This window comes from Pongo pygmaeus, chromosome X, assembly GCF_028885625.2.
Source record: "Pongo pygmaeus isolate AG05252 chromosome X, NHGRI_mPonPyg2-v2.0_pri, whole genome shotgun sequence".
NCBI lineage: Eukaryota > Metazoa > Chordata > Mammalia > Primates > Hominidae > Pongo > Pongo pygmaeus.
The window spans coordinates 6,622,859-6,631,702 of record NC_072396.2 but is presented as its reverse complement, the minus strand read 5'-3'; positions in this window follow the sequence as shown (position 1 = coordinate 6,631,702).

Here is an 8,844-nt window from a genome sequence, read left to right as displayed (position 1 = left end):
CTACTAAAAATACAAAATTAGTCAGGCATGGTGGCGGGCATCTGCAATCCCAGCTACTTGGGAGGCTGAGGGAGAGAATTGCTTGAACCCAGGAGGTGGAGGTTGCGGTGAGCTGAGATCGCACCACTGCACTCCAGCCTGGGAGACAAGAGTGAAACTCTTTCTCAAAAAAAAAAAAAAAATGTAATATGTGGTATGTTCTCTCTCTCTCTCTCTCTCTGTGTGTGTGTGTGTGCGTGTGTGTGTGTGTGCGTGTGTGTGTGTGTGTAGGTGTATGTATTTTTAGAATGAGTCTTGCTCTGTTGCCCAGGCTGGAGTGCAGTGGTGCACAATCGCAACTCACTACAGCCTTGAACTCCTGGACTCAAGCAATCCTCCTCCTTCAGCCTCCTGAGTACCTGGATCTATTGTTGTGCAACACTGCACCTGGCTAATTTTTCAATGTTTTTAGAGATGGGGTCTATGTTGTCCAAGCTGCTCTCAAACTCCTGGCCTCAAGTGATCCTCCTGCCTCCGCTTCCCAAAGTATTGGGATTACAGGTATGAGCCGCTGTGCCAGACCTGTAGTCTATAATCTTTACATATATATTTAAATGTTCTTTTTTTTTTTTCACTCTGTCGCCAGGCTGGAGTGCAGTGGCACAATCTCGGCTCACTGCAACCTCCACCTCCAGGGTTCAAGTGATTCTTCTGCCTCAGCCTCCTGAGTGGCTGGGACTACAGGCGCCTGCCACCATGCCTGGCTAATTTTTTGTATTTTTAGTAGAGACGGGGTTTCACCATGTTGACCAGGATGGTCTCGATCTCTTGACCTCGTGATCCATCTGCCTCGGCCTCCCAAAGTGCTGGGATTACAGGCATGAGCCACCGCGCCCAGCCAAATGTTCTTTTATAAATTACATGTATTATCTACATATATAATATACACTATATATACTATATATACACACATTATATAGTGCATTCCTTTTTTTTAGAGACGGTCGGGTTCTGTTGCCCAGGCTCGAGGGCTGTGGCACAATCTCAGCTCACTGCACTACAACCTTCACCTCCTGGGCTAAAAACGATCCTCCCACTTCAGCCTCCCAAGTAGCTGGGACTACAGGCGCATGCCACCATGCTCAACTATTTCTTTTTTTGTATTTTTTGCAGAGATGGGTTTCACCATGTTGCCCAGGCTGGTCTCAAACTCCTGGGCTCAAGTCATCTGCCCGCCTGGGCCTCCCAAGGTGCTTGGATTACAGGCGTGAGCCACAATGCCCAGGAATGCATACTTTTAAATTGGGTTTCCCACAGCCACCTCAAAGACAGAGAACAGAGGATGGGCCAACACCCCCACTACCAGCACACACACTTCATTTACAGCATCCATACATGGCCTATGTCATAATTCCTAGCTTCATGTTGTTGTGGAAAAATAAAGTTGACTTTCTTTGGAAAAAATCTGTATACCATTGCCACCTCCCATATTATGTCTGCAAAGCTCATGTCATCAATTATTCTACTTTTATATTTTAAAACTGTAATTTTTCATAAGCTTTATCTTAAGGACAGCACTGGGTTAACAAGAATTCTGAAGACGGTAAGACAGTCACCATACATCGTATCAAGGGTACATACTATCAACATAACATCACGGTTGATGTTGACCTTGCCCACCTGTTTGAGGTAGTGTTTGCCAGGTGGCTCCACTGTGAAGTTACTCTTTTGTCACTCCTTTCCAAACTGTAGGTAGAAAGTCACTATGTCAGCCCACACTTAAGGAGTGTGGATTAATGCTCCCCTTTATGAGAGTGGACTATGGTATTAGTGCATTCTTACATTGCTGTAAATAAATAACCTGAGACTGGGTAATTTATAAAGGAAAGAGGTTTAATCGGCTCTCGGTCCTGCAGGCTGTACAGGAAGAATGATAGTATCTGCTTGGCTTCTTGGGAGGTCTCAGGAAACTTACAATCATGGCAGAAGATGAAGGGGAAGCTAGGTGTCTCACATGGCCAGCATGGGAGGAAGAGAGAGAGAGGGAGGAGGTGGCACACACTTTTAAAAAACCAGATCTCATGAGAACTCACCCACTATACAGTACCAAGGGGGGATGGTGCTAAACACACAGATCAAACCATATCAAGATACCTGAATAAATTATTTGGAATGATTTATCTGTTACCCTTCCCAATTTCTTTATATAATCAATCATTTGTGTATATCAATATTGAACTCATAAATGATTTTTTATTCTTTGGGTTATAACACAATACTGCTTTATTTATTCAGTTGCTCAAAGAGATACAACTCTGGCCATTGGGAACTCTTTTGGTTGGTTCTTCTGTCCCTTTGACATACTCTTATCATTGCATTTTGTTTATCTTTGCTTTTTGTCTGTTTTAGAATATTTTTACTTTCTGTAACTACATTATGCTCCAGGCTCATCTTGGATATTTCCTGCCTGAGTCCTAGAATCATTTATTTCTTTATAAAATCCTGGATTCTTTTATTGGATAATGGTATTACGAACCAAACTCTGAGCACTAGGTGTGATCATTGGTACTTAGACATTGTGGCTTTTAGATTTCACCAATTATTTTTAATTATGATTATCATTCCATTATCATCAAGTGCCAGGAAAAATACAGCATAATAACAGCACGACTCTGTGGCTTTGTGTGTTTCATATAGGTTTTCTTCCTGTAATATTATTGGCAAGCACCAACCAATAGCTAAATTTTAATCACCTGTTAGCCAGTCTTTAATAATTTATGATAGGGTGTTAGATTAACTGATTGATATGGTTTGACTGTGTCCCCACCCAAATCTCATCTTGAATTGTAGCTCCCATAATTCCCATATGTCATGGGAGGGACCCAGTGGCTGGTAATTAAATCATGGCTGGTCTTTCCCATGCTGTTCTTGTGACGGTGAGTAAGTCTCATGAGATCTGATAATTTTATAAAGGGGAGTTCATGTGCACAAGCTTTCTTACCCGCTGCTTGGAAGAAGTCCCTTTGTTCTTCCTTCGTCTTCCACCATGATTGTGAGGCCTCCCCAGTCATGTGGAACTGTGAGTCCATGAAACCTCTTTCCTTTATAAGTTTGTGTTTATTAGCAGCATGAGAATGGACTAATACACTGATTTTATAGGTACTAGATCTCTCCCAAATTACTGAAAATGATTTTGTGGTTTTTTCAACAAAATGAACTAGATCTGGTTGAAGTGGCTGCTTGGCATCAGATTGATTATTCTAAAAATCCACTGTAATTAGTCTGATTAAGGATAAAGTTCTAGCACTGTTCTGCCAACATGTATTTATGGAGTTTCACTAAGGCCCGGCAGGTGCAAGCAACAGAGAGAGTGATGAGTGGATATTGTAATTGGTTTTCATGGCAATGAGAACAAACCAGTGCCAGGGGATGACGAAAAGTGTGACTGAACCTAGGCATGAGCTCAGAAATTTGAAGTTAATTCTCTGCGAGTCACTAGAATCAGTCCAGAGACAAGGTGTCTCCAAACATGAAAAAGCATGGCAGTGTAGAAGGTGAGAAAAGCAAGCTGCCTTGGGGAAAGTTACAATTATCCAAGAAGCTGTGCCTGACTGCTATGCTCAGAATGCTCCTCCCCACCAAATTTGTTCCTTGAAACTGAATTACCCATATGATAATATTAAGAAGTAGGCCATTTATGATGTGGTAAGATCCCTCATGAATGGGATCAGTGCCCTCACAAAAGATGATCCCTTTGTCTCTTTTGTCACATGAGGACACACAGCAGCCATCATCTTTGAAGGAGGGAACCCTCCCCATATGCTCAATCTGCTGGTGCTTTGAACTTGGACTTCTGGCCTTCAATAAATTGCTGTGGTTTATAAATTACTCAGTCTAAGACAATCTGTAATAGGAGCCCAAACGGACTAAGAGAGTGGCTTATTGGACGTATGGAAATACTGTCTCATTAACAAAGAATGGAAAGTCCATAGCAAGATTAAATACATCAGGAAGCAGGACATCATTGACCTCAGCCAGGGATATTTTGTATAATTTTACTTTTTTCTACAGTCAATGAGTCAGTAAGTGTAGGTAACCACAAATTTATTGGCTCAATTTTGAACTTGAAGATGGAGTTACAGAGTTAGGGTAGGTGTGGGGAAGAGAAGAGTCATACTGAAAACCAACTCCTGATATAAAGAGTCATCTAGAAGCAGAGTAGGCATGAAAGATTCTGTGGTATGTGGCATAAATGGGTTTGCCAGATAAAAATCCAGGATGCCCAGTTTCATTTTTGTTGTTGTTGCCATTACCAATTTTTTTTTTTTTTTTGGTGAGATGGAGTCTCGCTCTATCACCCAGGCTGGAGTGCAGTGGTGTGATCTCAGCTCACTGTGACTTCTGCCGCCAGGTTCAAGTGATCCTCCAGCCTCAGCCTTCTGAGTAGCTGGGACTACAGGTGCGCACCACAACGCCCTGCTAATTTTTGTATTTTTTAGTAGAGAGGGAGTCTCACCATGTTGGCCCAGCTGACCTCGAACTCCTGACCTCAAGTGATCCACCTGCCTTGGCCTCCCAAAGTACTAGAATTACAAGCGTGAGCCACTGTGCCCAGCCCCCAGTTACATTTGAATATGAGACAAACAAAGAAAAAAAACAGCATAATTATATCTCAAATATGGCATGAAACATTCTTTTACTAATGTTTTTGTGAGTCCTGTATTTTTAGCTGTTAAATCTGGCAACCCTAGGCCCAGATGTCTGTGCTAACATCTGGTCTATCTACCACTTAGATAGATACTTGTGTGGTTATAAGCTGTATACTTGTGTGGTTATAAGCCGACCACTCCACTTCTCCCAGACAGCTTCCTTACATAAGTTTCCTATGACAAAGCCCCTGTCTTAATACTGCTCATCTTCTCGAAGATGCATTTTAAAAAATCCATTAACACCTTTCATATTAATTAGGGCACTTCCTGTGCAAGTAACATAAACCCACTTAAATAAGCTTAATCAAAAGAAAACAGAAAAGGAAATGTGTTCAAGGATACAGGATGTCTCAGAGGTTCCAAGGGCAGTATAGCAAAATGAACACTGTCCACTAAAAATTCATGTCTACCCAGAACCTGGGAATGTGACCTTATTTGGAAACAGGGGCTTTGCAGATGTAATTAAGGTAAGGATGAAGATGAGATCATACCAGATTAAGGTGGGTCCTAAATCTAATGAGAATGTCCTTACAAGAGACAGAAAAAGACACATGAAGACACATACAGAGGAGAAGGCCATGCGGAGATGGAGGCAGAGACTGGAGTGATGCGGCCACAAGCCCAGGGACGCCTGGAGCCACCAGGAGCTGGGATAGACAGGAAGTATACTCCCCTAGGTCCTCTGGAGGGAGAATGGCCATGCAGACACCTCGATCTCAGACTTTTGATCTCTAGAACTAGGGGAGAGTAAATGTCTTCGGTTTAAGCTGCTCAGTTTAAGGTACTGTGTTACAGGAGGCCTAGGAAATTCATACAGGTAAGAATGTGATGGGGCTGGGTGTGGTAGAGTGCACCTGTCATTTCAGCACTTTGGGAGACTGAGAAGCAGGAGGAGCCTGTGAGGTCAGGAGTTTGGGACCAACCTGGGCAATCTAGTGAGACCCTGTCTTTATACTAGATTGGTGCAAAAGTAATTGCGGTTTTTGCCATTAAAAGTAATTGCAAAAACCGAAATTACTTTTGCACCAACTTAATAAAAATTACAAAAATTAGCTGGGCGTGGAGGCACACACCTGTAGACCCAGCTACTGAGGAGGCTGAGGCAGCAGGATCTCTTGAGCTCAGGAATTCGAGGTTGCAATGAGCTATGATAATGCCACTGCACTCTAGCCTGGGCAACAGAGCAAGACTCTGTCTCTAAAAGAAAAACAACAAGAACAGCAAAAGAATATGATGAAGATGTAGAAGGATGTGCAGCTTTCTGTCTTCATATCTACTTTGTACATTGTATATAAGCTTCCTCCATTTTCCACTGGACAAGGTGGAAAAGCATGACCAGGAAGGCCCCTAAATTTACCTGTTGCCTGTCCACTCCTCTAGAGCCACCATTTGCTGTGTGTGTGGCTGTGTCCATGCACTGCAGTGTCACAGTTGTGAGTCAGCTTTCCAGGGACTGCATACCCATAGCCCGGCTCAGCTTAGATGCTCAACCTTGGACCAAGCAACGTGGCCAGAAGATGAAAATCCCTTTGGGTGGATCCTACTTTAACTCTGAGCCTGGATGACCAGATACCTAGGAGGCCATGCAAAGCTGTCCTCCAGGCAAGAGCTTCTCCAACTTTGGCGTTTGGTGCAAATCACCAGAGAACATGTTAAAACGCAGTTTTGATACAGTTGATCTGGGGTGGGGGCTCAAAGTTATGCATTTTTAACAGGCTTCTAGGTATTAATAACACCCATGATATTAGACCCAGGACTATAATTTGTTTAGCAAAGTATCAAAACTCTAGATCTTTTTGTATATTTGTAGGAAAAGAACAAGGTATTGCATGGGTCCAGGTGTTCTTTACATAATTTTAGTCATGACTATTCCAGGAAAATATTACCAGGCTCCTAATACACCAATGCTTTATAACAGATCAAACCCCACTCAAAACAACCCCATTGGTATTTTTACATATGTTCCATCTGCTCTGTTTCCACATGTATGCATACACACATGTGTGTACTTGTCACATGCAAAACGGTATTTGCAATACATTCCCTGTCTTCTCAACGAATAAGACCTGGAAAAAAACAAAATAAGTGTTTTTTAAAAATTCCAATACAGACCTCGAGTTTGAAAGGATAAAAGGGAGCCATTGTCCTAGGAATTTTTTGTCAACCTCATTTTATTTCAACTAAAATTATAAACCATACTGCATTCACCAGAGATGGTCTATATGCCTATATACCTATGTCTAACACCAGTCATTAACAAGAGAGAAAGCTGTTTGCTTGAGCTTTAATAAATAAAACACATTGATACTACCTCTTATTATGTCTTCCCCCCATGTTAAATGTCTCTTTTTAAAGTACAAAGGAAGAAAGCAGGAAGAGAGTCCATGTGCACACCCACAACAGAGATACAATCAGGCATAAGTCAACCATCCCGGGAATATAAACCCCTCTGTATTGTATAGACATATATAGATATAAATATAGATATAGATAAATACGTATCAATATATAGAGATAACTATTCATATAGATAGATCCATATCTCTATAGATATCTATAGAAGATACAGATAAACATATATATTTCATAGATACCTATAGAAGATACAGATATCTATAGAGATAGAGATACAGATATACATTGAAACAGACATAGCAATTTCTATAAACATATATAGAGATCAATTTATGAATTTATATAAATCTATCTATATGCCTATTTCTAAATCTCTCTATATACATGCATATCAATAATTCCAAGGTCCGAAAACTTGGAGAAAGATTTATGTATATTTCCATACTTGTAAAAGTGTAGTGCATGTTGTTATTCATCAAAGCGACATAGACATTGTAAAAGATTTTCATTTTGAAAGTCTTAGGCAAGAACAGTGGTACAGTTGCTGCAGGATGTCATTTCAAAATGAACTCTATTTTGGGCCTCTTATTTGGGATTCAATATCCTTGGTTTTCTTACAAAAGCAATAGTTAATGGCTTTCTCACCGTCAATGAATGTAGTGAAATTTTGGAGCCTGAATCTTTTTTAAAAATCAGGGCCATTTAAAAGTCATTTAGGCTCATCATGCCCAGTAATGAAATAATAACCGGGGGCAGAATTTAAAATAATCAAATGGAAGGCCAGCAGAGAGCATAACTCTCTACTGTGGATGCATGTTACATAATTAATGGTGTGTTACGGGTTTGAAATAACAGAAGTCAGAAGGACAAAGGCTTCAAGAAACCAGAAATAGACTCTTGCCCACAAAGATATCTTTATTCCCATTCATCAGATGCAAAAATTGAATTAAGGGCATGTACAACCTTTTTATCGGAAAATATCAATTTAAGGTATTTCCTTCAAGCTGTATTAATCTTATAAAATACTTTCCCTACAAAACCAATGGGAATAAACAAGAGCATCTCTTAATCTCCTCCATCTGGATTTCTGTAATTATATTTACATGTAAGAAATGTTACATACATTCAACTATTTCAATAAAATCTTATTTAAGTGACTGACATTAATTTTAAATTTATGATAATTCAACTTCAACTGGTCTGGAGTTTACTTGCTATCATTGAAAGAAAAAGGTTTATTTAGCAACTTTGGAGTGTAAAATAAGACAGAATGAATTTTGCTTAACCTTAAGGGTGCAAATATTTCTAAGGTTTACAGCATATTACTCCTATTTACGTTGTTAATTACCTTATATTTTAAAAGACTTTAAATCCTGTTTCAGAATAACATTTCTTAAATGTTTTCTAAAAAACTGAGTATGTTGTTTACCCTGGTTTATGATTTATACACATATATATTTTTAGATATTTTCTAGTTTACATATATATCTATATGTAAATATCTATAGCTATATCTTTTTATATATCCATATCTATATATTTCCATGTGTGTATATAGATAGATATAGGCATCAAAACAGGTATTATATAAATGTTACTCTTTGTCTTATCATTTCTCAAATTTATTAAACCTCACCTTCTGAACTGGCCTCATATAATGGTGACCACCTAAGGCAATTATCATCAACATGTTTCCAAGATATTTTTCTAAAATGGTGTCTACAATAGCAAATGAAAGTAAGAAACACCACAAATAAACTAACAGATAAATACAAATAAAATGGAACAATCATTCGGTTCA